At 44.8% G+C, this 23590-nt stretch overlaps 1 protein-coding gene across 3 annotated transcripts in view; it reads right to left on the minus strand.

Annotated features, from left to right (window-relative positions):
* Positions 1–23590, minus strand: part of DPYD (dihydropyrimidine dehydrogenase) — a 1476885-nt gene that overhangs the window by 349852 nt on the left and 1103443 nt on the right. The gene's annotated exons all lie outside the window — the stretch shown is intronic.

Genomic DNA, 23590 nt, shown 5'->3' on the forward strand with positions numbered 1-23590 from the left:
CTAGATTCTGTATATGGTGCCTGAAAAATTCATGCAGAAAAACCTTCCACCTAGGCATATTCTCTAAAGCATGCCTATATTTTATAGAATAGGCTCCGATTTCCATGCGGTATATAGAATATGCTGAGTGCCTCTCCAATTGACCAAATTTAGTCACGGCCATTACGCTACGTTTTACTTGGTGTAATTCCCAATGTCTAAATTAGGAGCAGAGTGAGAGTATTCTATAACATGAATAGATTTTAGAAATGCCCACCACCCCGCCCATGGCCACATCCTCTTTTCAATTATGCAACTTAGAATTTAGATACAGCATATTAAAGAATACACTTAGGCCCCCTTTTACCAAGCTGTGGCAAAAGGGGGTCTGTGATGGCATATGTTTTACATGTGCGCCGAGGCCCCCTTTTACCGCAGCTGGTAAAAGGGCTGGACTTGCGGCCATTTCCAGTCTCACTTTAACCGAACAGTTGGGCGGCCATTTGGGAAGGGGGCGCCCTTACCACCACCCATTGAGGTGGTGGTAAGGGCTCCCACTCTAACCCGGTGGTAACTTGGCAGCGCACGGCACTGCCTGATTACCACCGGGTACTATCCAAATCTATAAATTTGTGTAGCGCTGGAAATGACAGTACAGTAGGGGGGAAGTACCGCCGGGCTAACACAGGGCTGCTGCATTAGCCCGGCGGTACAACATTGGGCTTACCGCCGCTTAGTAAAAGGAGCCCTTAGCGACTTGTGTGCTTAAATCTCAACTAATGACAATTAGTGCTGATAGGGGTTCTTTTACTAAAGTTTAGCTTGAGTTATCTGCAGTAGGGCCCATAGGAATAAAATGGATCCTGCTGCAGATAACTCGAGTTAAGCTTTAGTAAAATAACCTTATAATTCCTTGTTAACATCCAATTAACAGCACATTAGCTAGTTAACCAATTAAGTTATGCACACTGTTATGGAATATGCTTTGATTGTATTTTTAGGTGCCATATATAGAATCCTGGGGATTATTCATATTCATCAATTCTGCTGGAGATGAGCAGCTCTTATGCTCGTGCTTAAACTGCAGGTTGGATTAGTCTGTCCCAGCTTAGATTATTTGATTCTACAAGTTGCACTAACTAGGCTCAGGTTGAAATACAAGTGTTTTTTGCGAAAATGATATTTGATTGTCATGAAAGCCAGTTTAGATTAGTTTGTGGTTGTTTAATAGGTGATAGTTAAAAAGAAGGAAGTTACTTTCTAAGTTTATGGCTCCACTCTTACTGTGCTCAGATATCCAGAGGACTATCATGAAAGGGATTATATATATATATATATATATATATATATATATATATATATATATATATATATATATCAGTAACATGATTTAGAGGAGGGAAGAGCAGCCAAAAAATTATTACTTTCAGGTGAATTTTCGAAAGAGAAGGGCGCCCATCTTCCAACACAAATCAAGAGATGGGTGTCCTTCTCGCAAGGTCGGCCAAATTGGCATAATCGAAAGCCGATTTTGGGCGCCCTCAACTGCTTTCCGTCGCGGTGATGACCAAAGTTCACTGGGGGGTGTTGACAGTGTAGTGAAGGCAGGACTGGGGCGTGCTTAGGAGATGGACGTCCGCGGCTGATAATGGAAAAAAGAAGGGTGTCCTTGACGAACACTTGGGCAACTTTACTTGGTCTATTTTTTTTTCACAACCAGGCCTCAAAAAGGTGCCCGAACTGACCAGATGACCACTCAAGGAAATCGGGGATCACCTCCCCTTACTCCCCCAGTGGCCACTAACCCCCTCTTATCATAAAAAAGTTTACAAATACTTTTTTGCCAGCCTCTATGCCAGCCTCAAATGCCATACTCAAGCCCATCGCAGCAGTATGCAGGTACCTGGAGCAGTTGTAGTGGGTGCAGTATACTTCAGGCAGGCAGACCCAAGCCTATCCCCCCCCCTACCTGTTACACTTGTGGTGGTAAATGTGAGCCCTCCAAAACCCACCACAAACCCACTGTGCCCACATGTAGGTGCCTCTCTTCATCCCTAAGGGCTATGGTAGTGGTGTACAGTTGTGGGGTTTGGGGGGCTCAGCACCCAAGGGAAGGGAGCTATGTACCTGGGAGCTATTAATGAAGTCCACTGCAGTGCCCCCTAGGGTGCCCGGTTGGTGACCAGTGCACTACGAATGCTGGTTCTTCCCATGACCAAATGGCCTGGATTTGGTCGCTTTTGGGATGGGCGTCCTTGGTTTCCATTATCGACGAAAACCGGGGACGACCATCTCAAAAACGACCTAAGGATGACCATCTCTAAGGTCAACCTAAATTTTAGGATTTGGGCATCCCCGACCGTATTATCGAAACAAAAGATGGACGCCCATCTTGTGTCAATAATACGGGTTGCCCTGCCCCTTTATGGGGCCATCCTGCGAGGGCGCCCCATTCAATTATGCCCCTCCACGTGTCATTTTCATTTTATTTGGGCTTTTTTGGCCATTTTGTTGTTACAGAATCAACATCATTAACCCCCAGATTCTAAATATGGTGCCCTGATTTGCATCCAAATTTGTGTGCACGCATCAATTGGGTGCTAACAACCAATTGTTCAAGTTAATTGGCACTCAGTAAAATTTGCACATTGTAAGGAGGTTGGAGGGTCTAAGCAGCTCAGGAGGAGGTATGGGGCCAGACTACATTCCCCACAAGGCCCTGAGAGAAGGGATCGGGGTGGTAGGTCCCAAAACCCGGTATGGCCCCCACGTGGAAGGGAGGGGGAAAAGGACTGGAGAGAGCAGCTGCTATGGCAGGCGAGGGCCAGAAGGGGGAGCAGGGATGACAAAGCTCAATACCCTTGGGTTAGAAATCAGTACAAGATTCCTTCCACCTGGGAGGGGGAGGAGGTCCCCAACCAACAGCCTAGCAGAGAGGCAGAATTAATGGAGTGTTTGGAGGAAGGAGAGGGAGAGACCAACACACCAGGTTGGAGGAGCCAGTTGACATGGACTGTAATTGTACTTTGGGGCAGAGTTTCAGGGACTGAAGGCAGTGGGTGGTCACAGGAGTCAATTAGCTGTGTTGTGGGTGGTGTACTGCCATTCTGCAACCACCCAAGCGGAAAGACTTTTAAAACTGAAACCCAGGCTGTTGAACTGGGGGAGAACTTGGATTTAAAGGGAAGTTTTTTTTCTTGTTGCTTTATTTTGGAAACGGAATGAGACTTTAACCCCTTGAACTGAGATTTTGTGGAGGAGGGGAAATAAACTGTTTGGAACTAAAAGCTGTGTTGTCTGGAAGGACTTTGTTTGTGGACTGCTAAAGGGAACCTACCACCCCTGAAGGTTTGCTACCGGGATTACAGTTATTGCAACATGCATCTGGTTGTGTGCTATTTATTAGGCCACTCAGAACAGGAAAGCTTTCACAGTGCTCATACATTTAGCAGTGTTAAAATGAGGCACTCCAGGTATATGGCATAGCTATGGGCATGTCAGGAGCGTTCCAAAAAGTTGCACATGTAGTTATAGAATACTGTCTCAGCGCACCAAGAGGCCCTTTTACAAAGCAGCGGTAGGGCTACTGCACATATAGCATGCACCAAATCGACACTGGGTAGCACACACACCCGGCAGTAATGTCGAAGTTGGTGTGTGCTGTTTCCTGCGGTAGAAAATATTTTTCTATTTTCTACCACGGGGGCATTTCCAACAGTTACTGGCAGTGAGGTCAAACTGGCACGCACTGCATGAGTACCACACATGTAGTGTGTGAGCCCTTACTGCTAGGTCAATGGGTGGTGGCAAGGGCTCAGGCAGTAAATAGCCATGTGCTACCTTTTGGGGAGCCCTTTTACTAAGATGAATAGGTGCCTACGTGCTTACAGCATGGGTGCCCTGGACTGTAATTCTAATTTTGACGCACGTTCAAAATGTGTGGCAGAAAGTAACTTCTATTTTCTACCGCATGGCGCTAACCGGATGGTAATTGGCAGTGTACACACACTGATGATTACTGCCCGGTTAATGAGTGAGACCTTACCGCTAAGTCAATGGGTGGCAGTAAAGTCTCAGGCCCAAAATGGATGCGCGCTGATTTTTATTTTGCCGCATGTCCATTTTCAGCAAAAAAGGCATTTTTTGCAGGTGCGCTGAAAAATGGACCTGCGCATATCCAATACACCAGCGCAGACAATTTTTCAGCGCACCTTAGTAAAAGGTCCCCTTTATTTCTAGTGAACAGCCATTTACTATCCCCATTGAAAAAGCTTTTTTTCCCCAATCATGGTAAAAAAAAAAGGCCCAGTGCGTGCCAAAAACACATACTCACATTACAGCATGCCACTTTTTAACCTCAGCTTAGTAAAAGGACCCCTTAACCTAGGCATTAGTATTTGCACCAGGTTTCAGCAGGTATAAGTCTGGTACCTAAAGTTAGGCATGAGAATCGGAGTTATGCACTATTCTAGAAAGGACATGTGCCCTTTATAGAATTGCACTATGGGCTAGGTTTACTAAGAGGGGCATAATCGAACGAAAACGTCTATCTCCATGGGCATTTATCTCCAAGAACGGGTCCGTGAAGGGGCGGACCGAACCGTATTTTGGGAAAAAATAGACGTCCATGTTTTATTCGACAATTTGTGAGCTGGGCGTTTTTGTTTTTCAGCGATAATGGAAAATGAAAGCGCCCAGCTCAAAAACGAATAAATCCAAGGCATTTGTTCGTGGGAGGGGCCAGGAGTCGTAGTGCACTGGTCCCCCTCACATGCCAGGACACCAACCGGGCACCCTAGGGGGCACTTTTACAAAAAAAAAAAAAAAAAAAGGTAAAAGAGCTCCCAGGTGCATAGCACCCTTCCCTTGTGTGTTGAGCCCCCCAAATCCCCATTCAAAACCCACCACCCACAAGTCTACACCATTACTATAGCCCTAAGGGGTGAAGGGGGGCACCTACATGTGGGTACAGTGGGTTTGGGGGGCGGTGTGGAGGGCTCCCATTTACCAGCACAAGTGTAACAGGTGGGGGGGATGGGCCTGGGTCTACCTGCCTTGACGTCCACTGCACCCCCTAATAACTGCTCCAGTGACCTGCATACTGCTGCCAGGGAGGTGGGTATGACATTTGAGGGTGAACATAAAAAGTTGTGAAACGGCATATTTTTGTGGTGGGAGGGGGTTTGTGACCACTGGGGGAGTCAGGGGAGGTCATCCCCGACTCCCTCCAGTGGTCAACTGGTCATTTAGGGCACTTTTTGGGGCCCTATTCGTGGAAAAACAGGGTCCAGGAAAAGTGCCCTAAATTCTCGCTAAAAACGCATATTTTCTTCCATTATCGGTGAAAGGCGCCTATCTCTGATCGGCCGATAACCACGCCCCAGTTCCGCCTTCACCACGCCTTTGACACGCCCCCATCAACTTTGTCCGCATCCGTGACGGAGTGCAGTTGAAAACGTCCAAATTCGGCTTTCGATTATACCGCTTTATTCGTTTTTGTGAGATAAACGTCTATCTCCCGATTTGGGTCGCAATATAGGCATTTTTCTTTTTCAATTATAAGCTGGTAAGTGGCGCTATGGGTGTGTTAGCATTATAACGCACATAAATGGCTTACACGCGTTAAACGCTAACGTACCCATAGAAATGTATAGGCATGTTAGCGTTTAACGTGCCTTAAAATTACAGGTGCGTTAAAAACGCTAACACACCTTAGTGCCAACATTTTTTCATGCCAAATTTTGAACACCTAAAAGTGCATTCTCTTTGAAAATAGTGTACAGTATTTGCAAAAAGGGTGCACTCTTTTCCAATAGTGCACAAATGTGCAATGGTTCTGTGTGCACTCTTTCAAAAGTATGCACCCACTTTCCAAATAGTACTCATTCTTTGAAAAAGGGGTGTGTTATTATCAGCAAATGAAAAAAACCCCACTCAAAATGTCATGTTTTTTTCAGCTTATTGTTATTTGTTAATGACATGGAACAACATGGGATATATCGTTGACATTTCTCATGTCATTGCAAATGACAGCACATCCCCAGTTTACAGTACTAAAACAATGCAGAAAAATAAAAAGAAACATGATGTTCTGTTTACTGTACTGCCCTTTTTTCTTTGATTAAATGGAGCTCCTCTGTTTTTCTCTCTTTAAAAAAAATTATAAACCATTTTGTTATCTTTAGTATGAAAAACAATACAGCAAATGCTTAATTAAACATAACATAAATCAGGAAACAATAGGGATTGTGGTATAACATAACAGTATTATCCAAAATGTTTACAACACAAGCAGAGAAACAATAGGAAAAGTGGAGCTGCTCATCACTGAGAACATACTCGTGAACCGAGGGGTCCTTTTACAAAGGCACGCTGAAAAATGGCCTGCAGTAGTGCAGGCGCGGGTTTTGGGCACGCGCAGAAACATTTTTCAGCACACCCGTAAAAAAGGCCTTTTTATTTCCAAAAATCAACGTGAGGAAAAATCAAAATTGCCGCGCTTCCATTTTGGGTCTGAGACCTTACTGCCAGCCATAGACCTAGTGGTAAAGAATTTAGGCGGTAATGACCTGCGTGCATCCGCTACTTGCGCCAGAAAATAAAAAATATTTTTCAGACACACATAGCGGATGGCCGCCAAAATTAAAATTACTGCAAGGGCCACGTGGTAACTCCAATTTGGCGCACGTTGGGTGCAAATAGGTGCCTATGCAGCTTAGTAAAAGGGACCCTAAGAGGGGTAGTTATTAAAGTGTGTTACAACAATAATGTATGTTATTATTGGGTATTTATTAGGGTATTGATATTCCACCATTTAATCACTAAAATTGTCAGCGATTTAAAAGAAGGAAGAACAGCCAAAAAATTATTATTTTGTGTCATTTCCTTATTAATGTAAGGTATGGCAGGATTTATAATAATGAGATGCAAATACATGCACAACACCTCATTATTATGCAAATCAAATAATGCAAACTGCATAATTCCTGGAAAAATAATGCCAGCACAATGTTAGCTTTGCCATATATGGCTGTTTGATCCCAGCGGTAGTACCATGACACTATCTTTAGGGATCCCCGGTGACATTTTGAATCTGGCAATGGTGGGAACAGGTGTGGCTGGTGATTGCTCTTGCCCCAGAAGGCCTGGACACTATGTATTTAAACAGGTGGGCCTTGGGGAGTCTATAGGGAGGCAGTGAGTCTTCAGTGAGGTTGTCAGGAGGTCTTCTGAAGAAAGGACTGTGAAGGGGGATCCTCAGAAAGGGGGTTATGTCCATGGATGGCTATGGGGGCAAGAGGGAGAAAATTCCTTGTAATGCCTGGCTCTTTAAAGATACAGCTCAAGAGCACCAGGCCCCAGATTAGCATCCAGGCGGTATGAATTATGAAGCTTGCAAGGTTGATCACAAGCTGCATTATTCAAGTACCGAGGGACCCACATACCTGTGGTACAGAGATACCACAGGTTAGTGACGCCTGTGGTAAATTAGGGTACAGTAAAAATCCAACTGTTAGCACATCTCAGTAACTACCACCCTAAGTCACTGTGGGGGCATTGTTGTAAAGTAGGCACTAACATTAACCTGTCATTATATTTGCATAAATGTTCAGAATACTTGTACATATGCACATATATGTCAGTATTCTGCCTAAGTACTATTCTGTAACTATGTATATATCTTATATAATGTGTAGTTTGCAGGCAGGTATACTGGTGGTGTCTGGGAGTAGCATGGATGGGGCACACAGTTACACATGTTTCACGAGAACAGATGTATAGACTTATGGCATAAGTGCTCATGTATAAATTATAGACACATACTTTTGCTTTTACAGTAGCATTCTATAAGCAATCATTTTCAACCCAGTCCTCAGGGCAGGCCTAGATAATTGGGTTTTCAGGATATCCACAATGAATATGTATAAGATTTTTATACCGAGAAAGTAATATATGCAAATTTGTAATGCATATTCATTGTGGATATCCTGAAAACACAACTGGCTCAGTGTGCCCGGAGGGCTGGTCTGAGAAGTACTATTATAAAGTAGGTACCTATGTTTTTTTTTACAGAATAGGCTCCTACCAGGTGCCCTCTGAGCATCAAATTATAGGTGCATAGTTATATGCTAAAGAGATTAGGGCTCTTCAGCTTGAAAAAGAGATGGTTAAGGGGAGATATGATTGAGGTCTACAAAATCCTCAGTGGTGTAGAACGAGTAGAAGTGAATCAATTTTTTACTCTTTCAAAAAGTACAAAGACCAGGGGACTCTCAATGAAGTTACATAGAAATAATTATAAAACAAATAGAAGGAAATATTTGTTTCACTCAACGAATAGTTAAGCTCTAGAACTCATTGTCAGAGGATGTGATAACAGTGGTTAGTGTATCTGGGTATAAAAAAGGTTTGGCCAAATTCCTGGAGTAAAAGCCCATAATTTGTTATTGAGATGGACATGGGGAAGCCACTGCTTGCACTAGGATTTGTAGCATGGAATGTTACTACTCTTTGGGTTTCTGCAAGGTACTTGTGACTTGGATTGGCCACTGTTGGAGAAGCCTGCCAAAGTAGTCATATTCCAAGTTTAACAATATAAGTAGACAGAACAGAAAAGAAAACAGGACTTACAATTATGAAAGAAAGGCAGATTAAAACAAAGATCACTCTGCTGGCATGCCCCCAGATCCCAAAATGCCTACCATGCAGGAAGGTGTTACAGCTGTTAGTGGTTAAAGATCTTTTCAAAACAGGTTAGTCTTAATACAGGTTTTACATTTCTGGTAATTTTTTTTCTGAATGAAGGGATAAAGGGAGACTATTCCAAAGGGTAGGGACTGTAACAGTAAACATGGAACTTCTGAAGACATCTAACAAATAATTTACAGACTACAGGAACAACCAAAATATTTTGTTAAGAGGAATGGAGAGTACACAAGAACGAATACAGGATTAAATACTAATCTTACTGAGATGGATTAGTATTTAATCCTGTATGGATCCTGAATGGATCCTAAGGAGCTTAGCCGAGATTGGGTGGCAGAGTCGGTGGCGGGAGGCAGGGATAGTGCTGGGCAGACTTATACGGTCTGTGCCAGAGCCGGTGGTGGGAGGCGGGGCAGACTTACACGGTCTGTGCCCTGAAAAGGACAGGTACAAATCAAGGTAAGGTATACACAAAAAGTAGCACATATGAGTTTATCTTGTAGGGCAGACTGGATGGACCATACAGGTCTTTTTCTGTCGTCATTTACTATGTTACTGATCATATCTATATCGCTATTAGATGCACGTAGCTCTGTACACATTATCCCCCAGATTCTATGTAGTGCAACTTGAGTTGCACCTGCAAATCAGGTTGTATTCTGATTAGTGCGTGCAATACAGTTATCTTAAAAAGCCAATCAGTGCTGATAATTGCCACAACAAGCGAGTGAGTGGAGGAGTGGCCTAGTGGTTAGGGTGGTGGATTTTGGTCCTGGGGAACTGAGTTCGATTCCCACTTCAGGCACAGGCAGCTCCTTGTGACTCTGGGCAAGTCACTTAACCCTCCATTGCCCCATGTAGCCGCATTGAGCCTGCCATGAGTGGGAAAGCGCAGGGTACAAATGTAACAAAAAAAATTATTGACACTAACTGGCATTAATTAGAATTTCCACACACAACTTTCTAAGTGTATTCTGTAAAGTGATTGACATAAACTTTAAGATAGAGATTGGAAAATGGGATGTGGCCATGGGCATGGAATGGGTGGGTCATAGGCATTTCTAAAAACTATATGCACTGTTATAGAATACACCTGCTCCATACCTAAATTAGGCTTAGGCATTTACATCACTTGGCATAAATGCCTGCAATTAAATGTAGTCGTGCAGACAGGCGCTAGGTGTATTCTCTAAACCACGCCTAACTTTAGGCGTGGTTTATAGAATGCACCTAAGCGTATTTTTTCAGCACCAATTTTTTAGGTGCCATATATAATATCTAGCCGTATGTGCAGGTACTTTCTCTGTCCCTAGAGAGCTCACAATCTAAGTTTTTGTACCTGGGGCAATGAAAGGTTAAGTGACTTGCTCAAGGTCACAAGAAGCTGCAGGGAAAATCAAACCCAAGTCACCAGGACCAAAGCCTGCTGCACTAGCTATTAGTCTGAGCAGTAAATTATGTGTACGAGACTATTTTAGAAATGATTCAGGTTTCGACAGGCAGCCAATGTTTTGGTTTTGATAGTGATATAACATGGTTATTTCGTTTTTTTGTGACAGCAATGAACTTCATTGCAATATTTTGTATCGACTGCAAGTGTCTGATACCACGCATTCAGAGGCCCTTAAATAAGGCATTACAGTAATCTGATGTGTAATTACTAAAGGATATTTTTATAAGAATTTGTAGTGCTTTAGCCTCAAGCATACTGAGCACAGAGTGAATTTGATGTAATTAAAAAAAAATTGTTGAAGACAGATGAGATATTCAGGCAAAATGTCAGTTGGGAGCCAATAATAACCACCAGAAACTTAGTAGTCTCGCTAATGGGAGACTAAGAGATTGCAAACAGGAGTGCTTCTGACTTTTTGAAAACAATAGTGTCTTTGTTATATTTAGATTTAATTGCATTCTATTTTCTTTCAGCCATTGGGAGATTACAGTAAGTTTTGTATTAATTGTTGAAAGTTCTTGTACACCACACGAATCAAAGGTTGCTAAAATTTATATGTCATCTGCATAAAGAAAGTGAGTTAACTCTAGTGTCTATTAATTTAGCTAGTGTAGCCATAGAAATATTATGAGTAGGAGCTAGGAGTGAACCTTTTAGTACTCCACATGTAATACTGAAATTCTGTATATTTTCACACTTATCTTGAATGTCTTAAAATAACACTCGTGGAGAAGCATTTTTGATATGACGTCTAAGTCTAACTTTGGATGATTTGCACAAAATGTCCAAAATCTGAATAGAAAAGAAGGTCATTTTCAAAAAAAGAAAAACATCTATTTTTTTCCGAAAATGCCATTTTGAACAAGGTTTTGTGCTTTGTACATTTTGTTTTTGGACCATTTTTTGGAAAAAAAAAAGTCCAAATGAATAACATAGAAAACTGAGGCATTGGGATGTAGGAGGGGCCAGCATTTTTACTGACTGGTCCCCCAGTCATCCCAGGAGAGCAATAAGGCACCCTAGGGGGCACTGCAGTGGACTTCATGCTCTCAGGTACACATCTCACCATTACTCCCTTATCTTGTCTGCTGAGCCCCCCAAAACCCATCCAAAACTCACTAACCCCAACTGTACACCACTACAAAAGCCCTTATAGGTGAAGGAGGCACATATATGTGTATACAGTGTGTTTCTGGTCAGTTTTGGAAGGCTCACAGTTTCCACCACAAGTGTAACAAGTAGGAGGAGATATGGGTCTACATTGTACTGCACCCACCACTACACTACTCCAGGGACCTGCATGGTACTGTAATGGACCTGAGTATAACAACTGGCATATAAGCTGATATATAATGTTTTAATCACATTTTGGTGGGTAGGAGGGGGTCACTGACTACTGGGGGAATAAGGGGGCCATCTCCGATTCCCTCTAGTGGTTATCTGGTCATTTAAGGTACCTTTTCGTGCCTTATTTGTTATAAAAACAGGTCTAGCTAAAAACGTTAGTTTTAATCATGGTCTTTTTCATTTTGATCCATTATGGCTGAAAATGTCCAAGCTGTTTTTTCCTTGACTAAGGAGCAAAGGGACTTTCTGTTCCTAATGTGTCGTGCAACCACTTTATAGAGTGGATGGAATTCCTTTTTATTTCATAAAGAAGAAGTTTATTCACTGTACACAGTATTCATTTTATATTAGATCATATTTGACACCTGATGCAGGCGCTGTGCGCTGAAGCATGGCCCGTGTCAGGTCCATACTGGAATATTGATTTTTATAATTAAAGGAATTGTGTCCCGTTTCTGAAGGCTCTTGTTGCTTTTTGTTGTATTTTGTATTCAAGTCTTAGGAATGCCCATATCCCACCCTTAACATGCCCCATCGAGATTCGGGCACACTGCAGATGAACAGCATAGAAAAACATCTGAAAATAGGTTTTGAAAATACCAATTTAGATGTTTTTGTGAGAAAAACATCCAAATGCTGCTTGATGCTACTTTTTAGATGTTTTTTTTCTATTTTGAAAATGAGTCCCTATGTGTACATGAAGAGATAAAGAGTTCCAAAGATCAAGGGCAAGTGGTATCAAGTCACGTCTTTGAATGTGAAGGGATAGTAATCAAGCTGGAATTAGATGTTCTTAATGATATAGATGGATATTAAGCAAAAGACATTGCCTTGATTGTTATTGTTCCACTTAGAACAGCAAAGCTTTCACGGTTCTCATATTTTTAGCTGTGTTAAAATAAGACAATCCAGGTTTATGTTGAAATTGAAGAAAGCATCAAGCATACATATGATTTTCATATGTATAATCCATGTTTTCAATAAAACACACTGCTTCCCTTCTGACTGATATACCACAGAAATAGTATGTGTAAAACGTGCATCACATTTATACTCAGGACCATTGAAAATGATGGACAAAAGGGCCAGGTGGCAAGTCAGAGCAGGTGCAATGTCACCATCTTGGATCAGTCTGCATATCTGCAAGAATTAGTCTAAAAGGAAAGGAAACATCAAAGCTAGTGTGGGCACTCTTTGTCTGGTGATTAAACTGTTTTTAGCATATGATTTGGGGCTGAATTTTTAATGAAAACTATATCCAATCTGAGAGTCTTCCATTGAAAATTAGCTATAAATTATGCACATGCAAATCTGGGTGCATACCTTGTTACATGAAAGGCAAGTCTATAACAAGGCAATCACAGGTATGATACATGCAGAGAAATGAGCACTTATAAGCATCCTAAGTGCTATTGTATAAAGTCATGTGTAAATGCTATAGCACAGAATCACAAGGGGGTGTATGCCCAGAACATGGGCGAGTCACCCTGTAATGCATGCCCTTGCTGCATCTAAGCACCTGTAATTACACCAGGTCTACGGCTAGTATAACTGCAGGTTCCTAAATGTAAGGCATGCCAATGCCGGTTACTCTAGTATTCTATAATAGTAACTGTGTGCCCGGATGCTGTTATAGAATAGGATCTCATGCTTGGTATCAGAATGCCTTAAAGGAGGTGCCCACTTACAAAATGTCAGGCCTATACCACGATCTGTGAGCCCCTGTGCCAAACAACGTCTGGCAGCCAGACAGTTCTGATCTTACCTGGAGAATCGGGACAGGAACTTCCTGAGGAAGGCAGGACTGGACACAGGGTGGACAGCAGACAGATGGCAAAAGGCAAAGTCCAGGTCCAAACAGGTACAAGGCAGGCGGCAGGCAAAAGCAAAGTCCAGGTCCAAGCAGGTTCAAGGCAGGCGGCAGGCAAAAGCAAAGTCCAGGTCCAATCAGAGGTTCAAGGCAGGCGGCAGGCAAAAGCAAAGTCCAGGTCCAAACAGAGGTTCAAGGCAGGCGGCAGGCAAAAGCAAAGTCCAGGTCCAATCAGAGGTTCAAGGCAGACGGCAGGCAAAAGCAAAGTCCAGGTCCAATCAGAGGTTCAAGGCAGGCGGCAGGCAAAAGCAAAGTCCAGGTCCAAACAGGTTCAAGGCCGGAAAACAATCCAATAATACAGAACTCAGGAAACCACACTAGCAGAAGCCGAAGCAAAGTGTTCTGCCAGCGTCTGTACTTAAATAGCCCCCTCCACAGGAAGACAACCATCAGCTGTCCGGGGGGTGGAGCCTACAACCAGCCCAAGGGCTCTGGATAGGCTGGTCACAGAGAGAGGGCGGAGTCCAGCCGCGACCAGCCAATCCAGACCCAGAAGGGGCGTTCTCCATGCTCCCTGGTCCAGCGCCCGGAAGAGACTCTCCAGCTTGTGAGTGCCGGCTCTGCCAAAATGGCCGGCGCTCTCCAGCCGCCACAGATCCATAGCGGCGAACCGGCACCGTCCAGGAGGTAGGCAAGATTCTCCTAACACGCCGCCCGTAGCCAGCGATACCCCGCTCTCTCCTGCTCGCGGAGCGAGGCATCACTGTGGGCAGGGCGGCACAGGTAAGGGACGTGACAGTACCCCCCCCCCCCCCGTAAGCCCCCCTCCTCCGTCTCGGCCCTGGTTTTTTAGGGTAACGAGAGTGGAATTCGTGCAACAAATCAGGGGCAAGGATATTACCAACTGGCTCCCAGGAGTTATCCTCAGGACCAAAGTTCTTCCACGAGATCAAGTAAAATAATCGTCCTCTTTGGAATTTAAAATCAAGAATTTCCTTTACCTCAAACTCAGGATCAGGGTCAGAGTCTGGAACCAGAATCTTCTTTGGTGCAGGATGCCAGTGGGAAGTCCGAAAAGGCTTAAGCAGAGATACATGGAGAGCATTGTGAATGCGAAGATTACCAGGTAAGTGAAGACGATAGACCACCGTCCCCACTCTAGATTTCACAGAAAATGGACCGATGAAGCGAGGAGCAAACTTAAGGGAGGGAAGACGAAGCTTGAGGTACTTGGTGCTGAGCCATACTCTCTGTCCCGGCTGGAATACGGGAGCGGCACATCGAAGCCGGTCAGCAAACTGCTTATACCGTGCGGCCGCCCTCCACAACTGCTGACGAACCGTCCTCCAAGTGGCATGAAGGATGGTGAGGGTAGACCGGATTAGTGGAGAGGCCTCAGTCAAAGGAATCGGAGGCGGAAGATGAGGATGACGTCCAAAAACAGTAAAGAAGGGTGATGTCCGAGAGGCAAAATGGAAGCTATTGTTGTAGGCAAATTCAGCCCAGGGCAGGAGATCAGTCCAATTATCTTGACGAGCATTTGTGAAGGCCCGGAGAAAAGCTTTAAGGGTCTGGTTAGTACGCTCTGCCATGCCGTTGGTCTGTGGATGGTAAGCTGAAGAGAAATACGTGGTAACCCCAAAGGCTGAGCATAAAGATCTCCAAAATCTAGAGGTGAATTGAGAACCTCTATCACTGATGATGCGTTGCGGCAGTCCATGTAACCGAAAAATGTGCTGGATAAAATGGGAGGCAAGAGCAGCCGCAGATGGCAGGGACCGCATGGGTACGAAGTGCGCCATGCGGGAAAAACGATCCACCACCACCCAGATGATCGTGTTGCCCTTGGAACAAGGAAGATCAGTTATAAAGTCCATCGAGACCTCCTGCCAAGGTAGCTGGGGTACCGGCAATGGTTGAAGAAGACCCCACGGCTTGCCTGGCAAAGACTTGGTACGGGCACAAGTAGGACATGTAGAGACAAACTGTCAAATCTCCTGAGCCATGTGCGGCCACCAAAAATAGCGGGAAATAAGATGATAAGTTTTACGAAACCCAAAATGTCCCGAAAAAGCAGCAGAATGACCCCACTGAAGAACCTTGCGACGAGACCGGGCAGGAACAGGAGTCTTAAGGCAGGCGGACGCCCCCACAGTAGGGGAAAGGCAAGCAGGATTGAGCATAGAATAGAGCTCCTCAGGTTCCTCTGGTACATCAAAAGCTCGGGAGAGAGCATCCGCCTGTACATTCTTCTCCGCGGGACGGAACACCAAGTGAAAGGTAAAACGAGCAAAAAACAGTGACCATCGGGCCTGCCGGGGATTCAAGCGTTTGGCATCTTGCAAATAAAGCAGGTTCTTGTGATCAGTAATGACTGTAATAGGGTGAGCAGCCTCCTCCAGCAGGTATCGCCACTCCTGAAAGGCGAGCTTCAGAGCCAACAGCTCTCTGTCACCAATGGTATAATTAAGCTCTGCTGGAGAAAACTTTTTAGAAAAAAAAAAAACAAGGGTGTCTTCTACCAGAAGAAGCCGTCTGGGACAGCACAGCCCCAACCCCCAAAGCAGAGGCATCCACCTCCACAATGAAAGGCTTCATGACATCAGGACTACGGAGCACAGATGCAGACAAGAAAGCCGCCTTCAAGGTAGAAAAGGCTTCCAGAGCCGCTGGAGACCAGTGCCGAACATCCGCACCCTTCCGAGTAAGGGCTGTCAAAGGAGCCGTGATGAGAGAATAATGGGGAATGAATTGTCTGTAGTAGTTAGCAAATCCAAGGAAACGCTGCAGAGCCCAGAGACCTTGGGGAAGAGGCCAGTCACGGATAGCCTGTAGTTTAGCAGGATCCATTTGTAATCCAACAGCAGAGATAATATGTCCCAAAAAAGGAATAGTGGATTGATGAAACGCACATTTTTCCAATTTGGCAAACAGTCGGTGATCCCGGAGCCGTTGAAGTACTGTGCACACATGCCTGGGATGATCCTGAGGGGAAGCAGAGAAGATCAGAATATCGTCCAAGTAAACAATGACTGAAGAATAAAGGAGATCCCGGAAAATGAAGTTGATGAAATCTTGAAACACAGCAGGGGCATTACAAAGACCAAAAGGCATGACACGATACTCAAAATGGCCTTCATGAGTATTAAACGCAGTCTTCAACTCGTCCCCCTGGCGGATACGAATCAAGTTGTAGGCCCCTCGGAGATCCAACTTAGTAAAAATAACAGCCCCCTGGAGTCGATCAAAAAGCTCCGGGATAAGCGGAAGAGGATAACGGTTCTTGACTGTGATGTTGTTAAGCCCTCGATAGTCAATGCAGGGTCGCAAGGACCCATCCTTCTTGGAGACAAAAAAAAACCCCGCCCCGGCAGGAGAAGAAGAAGGTCGAATGAACCCTTTATGAAGATTCTCCCGAATGTATTCCCGCATGGCTGCAGATTCGTCCCGGGACAAGGCATATAATCTTCCTCTAGGAGGCATCGTGCCTGGCAACAAATCAATGGGACAATCAAAAGGGCGATGGGGCGGGAGGGAATCCGCCTCCCGGGCATCAAAGACATCAGAAAAATCATCATATTCCTTCGGAAGACAGGCCTCACAGGGATGGAGGATTCCTGGTAGAGCTGGCACCTTAGTAGGAGGAGGGTGCACTGGTGTCAGACAGGTCTCAAAACAACGAGTACTCCATTGACTGATCTCTCCCAAAGGCCAGTTTATGCAGGGCGCATGCAGCCGCAGCCAGGGCATACCTAAAATTACAGGATGAATGGCTTGAGGTAAAATAAGAAACTGTATCTCCTCATGATGAAGAAGGCCCACCTGCATCCGAAGCGGAAGGGTGAGATGAGTAATCGGCTGGGGAAGAGTAGAGCCATGAATGGAAGTCACCTGCAGAGCTGGTTTAAGGGAATAACCGGCCTTCCTAGCCCCTGAAGTAGGCTAGCATCAATAAAGTTGTCCCCTGCTCCTGAATCCAGCAAGGCTAGGGTGTTTATTCTGAATTCTCGCCAAAGTAAGATAATCGGTACTGTCATTAAATTATCCGGAAGGGCTCCTGACTGACCCAAAACCACCCCCTCCACAAGGCTAGGGTCTAAGCATTTCCCGGCTTGTTGGGCACCCCTTCACAAAGTGACCAGGTTTCCCACAATACATGCATAATTTATTATCCCTCCGGTGGGCCCGCTCAACAGCTGACAGTCGGTGCCTGCCAATCACCATAGGTTCTTCAGATCCCTCCGCAGCCGGATCCGCAGCTTCCTGAGGAGAGACCGTACATTGTCTTTGAGGGAAGATCCTTCGAGACGGACGAGAGGCACCCTGTTCTCGTGCCCGTTCCTGGAAGTGGACATCAGTCCGGATACATAGCGAGATTAGAGCGTCCAGAGCACTAGGAATTTCACGGCCGGCTAACTCGTCCTTAATGCGCCCACTCAAGCCTTGCCAGAAAATGGCCGTAAGAGCCTCTTGATTCCATTTAAGTTCCGCAGCCAGGGTGCGGAATCGAATAGCATAGGCTCCAACCGAGCTGTTCCCTTGCTGAATCCGTAGTAGCTCACCTGCAGCAGAAGAGGGGCGCCCTGGAACATCAAATACCATGCGGAACCGACGCAGGAATTCTCCTAGTTCTGAAAGGAGAGGATCCTGTTGTTCCCAGAGTGGTGAAGCCCATGCCAAGGCAGGACCGGAGAGTAGCGAGATGATGTAGGTAATCTTTAATTTGTCCGTAGGGAAAGAAGCAGGTTGCATGTCAAAGAGCATTTGACATTGTTTCAAGAATCCGCGGCATGCGGAGGGTGTACCGTCAAACCGGGGAGGTTCGGGCAAACGAAATGCAGGTTGAGATGGAGATGTCCTACTTGCCCTGGAAGACGGTCCTCGCTGCGCTGACATCTGTGAGCACACGTCTTGTAGTACCCCAGACAGTCTGTTAAGCTGAGCCTGCTGTTGTTGAAGGGCTTGGGCCAAGTCGGTCAGATCAGGCTTATCTGGCGAGCTCATGGCTTCGGCTTTCTGTCAGGCCTATACCACGATCTGTGAGCCCCTGTGCCAAACAACGTCTGGCAGCCAGACAGTTCTGATCTTACCTGGAGAATCAGGACAGGAACTTCCTGAGGAAGGCAGGACTGGACACAGGGTGGACAGCAGACAGATGGCAAAAGGCAAAGTCCAGGTCCAAACAGGTACAAGGCAGGCGGCAGGCAAAAGCAAAGTCCAGGTCCAAACAGGTTCAAGGCAGGCGGCAGGCAAAAGCAAAGTCCAGGTCCAAGCAGGTTCAAGGCAGGCGGCAGGCAAAAGCAAAGTCCAGGTCCAATCAGAGGTTCAAGGCAGGCGGCAGGCAAAAGCAAAGTCCAGGTCCAAACAGGTTCAAGGCCGGAAAACAATCCAATAATACAGAACTCAGGAAACCACACTAGCAGAAGCCGAAGCAAAGTGTTCTGCCAGCGTCTGTACTTAAATAGCCCCCTCCATCAGGAAGACAACCATCAGCTGTCCGGTGGGTGGAGCCTACAACCAGCCCAAGGGCTCTGGATAGGCTGGTCACAGAGAGAGGGCGGAGTCCAGCCGCGACCAGCCAATCCGGACCCAGAAGGGGGCGTTCTCCATGCTCCCTGGTCCAGCGCCCGGAAGAGACTCTCCAGCTTGTGAGTGCCGGCTCTGCCAAAATGGCCGGCGCTCTCCAGCCGCCACAGATCCATAGTGGCGAACCGGCACCGTCCAGGAGGCAGGCAAGATTCTCCTAACACGCCGCCCGTAGCCAGCGATACCCCGCTCTCTCCTGCTCGCGGAGCGAGGCATCACTGCGGGCAGGGCGGCACAGGTAAGGGACGTGACACAAAATTGCCACCTAAGGGGTCCTTTTACTAAGGTGCACTGAAAAATGGCCTGCAATAGAGTAGAGGCGGGTTTTGGGCGCACGCAGAATCATTTTTCAGCGCACCTGTAAAAAAAGGCCTTTTAAAAATTTTTGCTGAAAATGGACGTATGGCAAAATGAAAATTGTCGCGTGTCCATTTTAGGTCTGAGACCTTACCACCAGCCATTGACCTAGCGGTAAAGTCTCACACAGTAACCGGGCAGTAATGACCTACGCGTGCCAAATGCCACGTGGCGCGTGTCCGATATGCGCGGCAGAAAAATTATTTTTCGACCACGCATATCAGACACACACAAAAAATGATATTACCACTAAAGCCACATGGTAGCCATGCGGTAACTCCATTTTAGCACGTATTGGGAGTGCATAGATGCTTACACAGCTGAGTAAAAGGGCCCCTAAGTTGGCTATAGAAAATTGCCTCTTGCCCACATGGTTATCCAGTTCCGAGTCAACCTGAGTTCAACAGACCACACTGAAAAGGTGAATCATAGCCAGAGTAATAGATCATATCTGGAACCAATTAATCAACTGAACACATTTTTTAATTGTCAGTCTGTCATGCTGAAACCTATGGCAAGCCAACAGGAACCAGTCTAATTCATTTGTGTTTACTTTTCAGCAAATGTGAAATGTTATTTTCCTTACTCATTCTGAAACCATCAATGAACAAGAACTAATCAAAACAAAATCAGCATCATAAAAGCTGACAGCCTTTTATAAATGTTTATTCGTCTGGATATTGATTTAAATAATTAAGATGACTAAAAGGGAAATGAAAAATAAACACAAATTGAAAATAAAAGTCAAAATAAAAAAATGCACTATTCAAGGATTTGTGCATTTTTGTTTGATATGCCAGCTTTTTATTTCAGTCAGGGGATAAGTATCACGTAGAGCAATCAAGCTGAAACTTACCTTTCTATAGCAAAACAACTTTACTGTATTTTTGATTCTTCTACAATTTTTGTGGATTTTTATTTGAAAGATCATACTTTTACTGAAAGTTTTACTCTGATAGACAGTGAACATTCCTTTCAAATCAAATACCTTAAAATATGTGATCTTGATCCATTACATAAATAGAGTTAAGTTTTAGAAAATCTAAAAGGCTCAGTTGAATGAAAGATTAAAAGCTGCAACTTGCACACATTCTTAATCTTATCAGTCATAAAATGATTCTCTATCAGTCTATGGTTGACTGGGCTCCTGGCTGGAATCTAATACTCAAAGACAATAGTGTACTTTAAAAGCACTTTTATAATATGGTGATTTTCAGAACAACAATCTAATAATAAAAAAAAAAAACTGATTTGTCCTGCAAATCCCCTCCTTTATATGGTGGGTGCCCAGAGGACTTTTTCAATTGTTCATCAGGCAGCCTTCTACTGAAGCAGAAGAGTTGTTTTTCCAGCGTTCATAGTAATAAAGAAAGTTTGTGCATTAGTGTTATATATATATATATATATATACACACACACACACAGACAGTACCAGCCACGCATCAGATTTCTTTCTGTGTGTGTGTTTGGTTGCCGATTGCAGCTTACCTTTTTCCTCCTAACCAACACAATTTTAACAGTCCATCAATCTGCCTCTCTCTGATGGAGTAGGGCAGTCGCCTGCCCCTCCATGTCAACCCCCCAAAATTTGAATTAAAAAGAGACATTAAAACACAGTTATGATGGCAGGCAGAAAACAATTGACCATTCAGTCCAGTCAGCATCTTCCTCTCTGCTCTTCTACCATCTGTGTAGATGAGCAAATACACAAATCAACACTAGCTCTCCTCAAGTCATTTACCCAACCTCTTGATCGTGATCTCTCCACTATTACTGGGTATAAACTGTACCCATCAAATAAAAAGAATTTAACTACATTCCTGTAAATGTCGTGGAATGCTGAGAAAGAGAACATTTTGGACTGGTCTATTACAAGTCTTTATCTCTGCTGTAAAAGGTTGCAAGCAAATTTTAGAAAAAAGGCACACAAAAAAAACAAATAAAAGATTAATGAAAAGAGAAAATAAATATAAATATGTTTCTAGATGGAAGGATCTCCTCAGCATAAAACCAGGTACCCAGGATCCTATAGAACATATCCCAGAAGTGTATGTCCACACAAATGTTACAGTTAAAGAAACCTCTAAGTCTGGAACAAAGATTCAAAGAGGAATAAGTATATTATGAATTGTCAAATGCAGTAAGGAAAGAGTATATCAAGAAGTACCAGAATGATGAGAATATGCATCTCTGGGAGTACCAGTGTTGGTAGGGAATCCACTGCGAAATTGACCACGACAGTAAGAGGGATTGGTGCAGAGATGTGAAAATTACTTTAAAAGATGTGGCAAAAGAATTCTATAGTTCTGGTTAAATCTTTGGAAAAAGTACCCTTCCACCAGAGTGAGATGGAAAGGACTGATCTCACCAGTGTCAACATTGAATCCCTAGGGGGAAGGGTGCTCTAGTTAATATAAATGGGTAGAAAATTTGGTCAACCACAGGGGTGGAGTGGGTATGGCAGTACTGATAGAATGGGTGGGACTGCTCAGTCTCAGGAAGTGGAAGAAGTGAGTGGGTCTTGGCAGTAATAGCATTGGGGAGTAGGAGGAAGATGGCTACATGGCATCAGCAGAAGAAATGGGTCTTTTTGGCAAAAGTGGGTAGAGGAAGGACAACAGAGCTCTAAGAATATAAGAATAGCCATACTAGGTCAGACCAATGGTCCATCTAGCCCAGTATCCTGCCAACAGTGGCCAATCCAGGTCACAAGTACCTGGCAGAAACTCAAACAGTAGCAACATGGATGAGTCCACCTATCTCTCCTGCCAGCCATAGGTAGCCTATTGATTTGTTCTATATTCTTTGGCTTTGTTTCTTTCCCTACTTTCCTTTAAAAAATGTTTGTAAATCACCTGCTGCTCCTGTTGAGAGGTAGAGCATCAGATACACTAAGGGCCCTGTTTACTAAGGCACACTAGCATTTTTAAGGTGCACAAAATGCTAGAGGCACCCATATGAATATGTGGGAGCATTTAGCATGTGTTGTTAGTGCACCATTGCAGGGGCATTTTCGAAAGAGAAGGGCGCCCATCTTCTGACACAAATCGAGAACTGGGCGTCCTTCTCTCAGGGTCGCCCAAGTCGGCATAATCAAAAGCCGATTTTGGGCGTCCTCAACTGCAGTCCATCACGGGGACGACCAAAGTTCGCGGGGGCGTGTAGGAGGCATAGTGAGGGCGGGACTGGGGCGTGCTTAAGAGATGGGTGTCTTCAGCCGATAATGGAAAAAAGAAGGGCGTCCCTGGCGAGCCTTTGGTCGACTTTAGTTGGTCCATTTTTTTTCACGACCAAGCCTCAAAAAGGTGACCAAACTGACCAGATGGCCACTGAAGGGAATCGGTGATGACCTCCCCTTACTCCCCCAGTGGTCACCAACCCCCTCCCACCCTAAAAACAAATTTTAATTTTTTTTTGCCAGCCTCTATGCCAGCCTCAAATATCATACCCAGCTCCATGACAGTAGTATGAAGTTCCCTGGATCAGTGCACTTCAGGCAGGTGGACCCAGGCCCATCCCCCCTACCTGTTACACTTGTGCTGGGAAATGTGAGCCCTTCAAAACCCACCACAAACCCACTGTACCCACATGTAGGTGCCCCCCTTCACCACTTAGGGCTATGGTAGTGGTGTACAGTTGTGGGGAGTGGGTTTTTTGGGGGGGTTGGGAGGCTCAGCACTGAAGGCAAGGAATTTCTGGGAGCAATTTCTGAAGTCCACCGCCGTGCCCCCTAGGGAGCCCGGTTGGTGTCCTGCCATGTGAGGGGGACCAGTGCACTACGAATGATGGCTCCTCCCACAACCAAATGGCTTGGATTTGGTCGTTTTTGAGATGGGCGTCCTTGGTTTCTATTATCGCCGAAAACCGGGGACGACCAACACTAAGGTTGACCTAAATGTTGAGATTTGGGCGTTCCCCGACCGTATTATCGAAACGAAAGATGGACGCCCATCTTGTTTTGATAATAGCAGTTTCCCCGCTCCTTCGCCGGGATGTCCTTAGAAATGGTCGTCCCCATTTGATTATGCCCCTCTTAGTGTAGCTTAGTAAATAGGGACCTAATTAAAAATAAAACATAACCAGTAAAATCTGTAAAAATCTACAAAATCTGTAAAATTTAAACCAGGGTTGAGTATGGCCTTAAATTATTTGAACAATTCTAATTCTGTGGTATAACATGTCAATAGTATGATGTTGTATGCTCTTAAATAGTAATTTTTTATTGTTAGCATACTTCTCATTTATTTTTAATGTCACAAATTTGTAAGCATTTTGGGCCTCTTTTACTAAACCGTGCTAGTAATTCCCGTGAAACAAATGCGATGCAGCACTTGCAAAGTGAAGGGGCTGCA

The sequence above is a fragment of the Microcaecilia unicolor genome, chromosome 6 (assembly GCF_901765095.1).
Source record: "Microcaecilia unicolor chromosome 6, aMicUni1.1, whole genome shotgun sequence".
NCBI classification, from domain to species: Eukaryota; Metazoa; Chordata; class Amphibia; order Gymnophiona; family Siphonopidae; genus Microcaecilia; species Microcaecilia unicolor.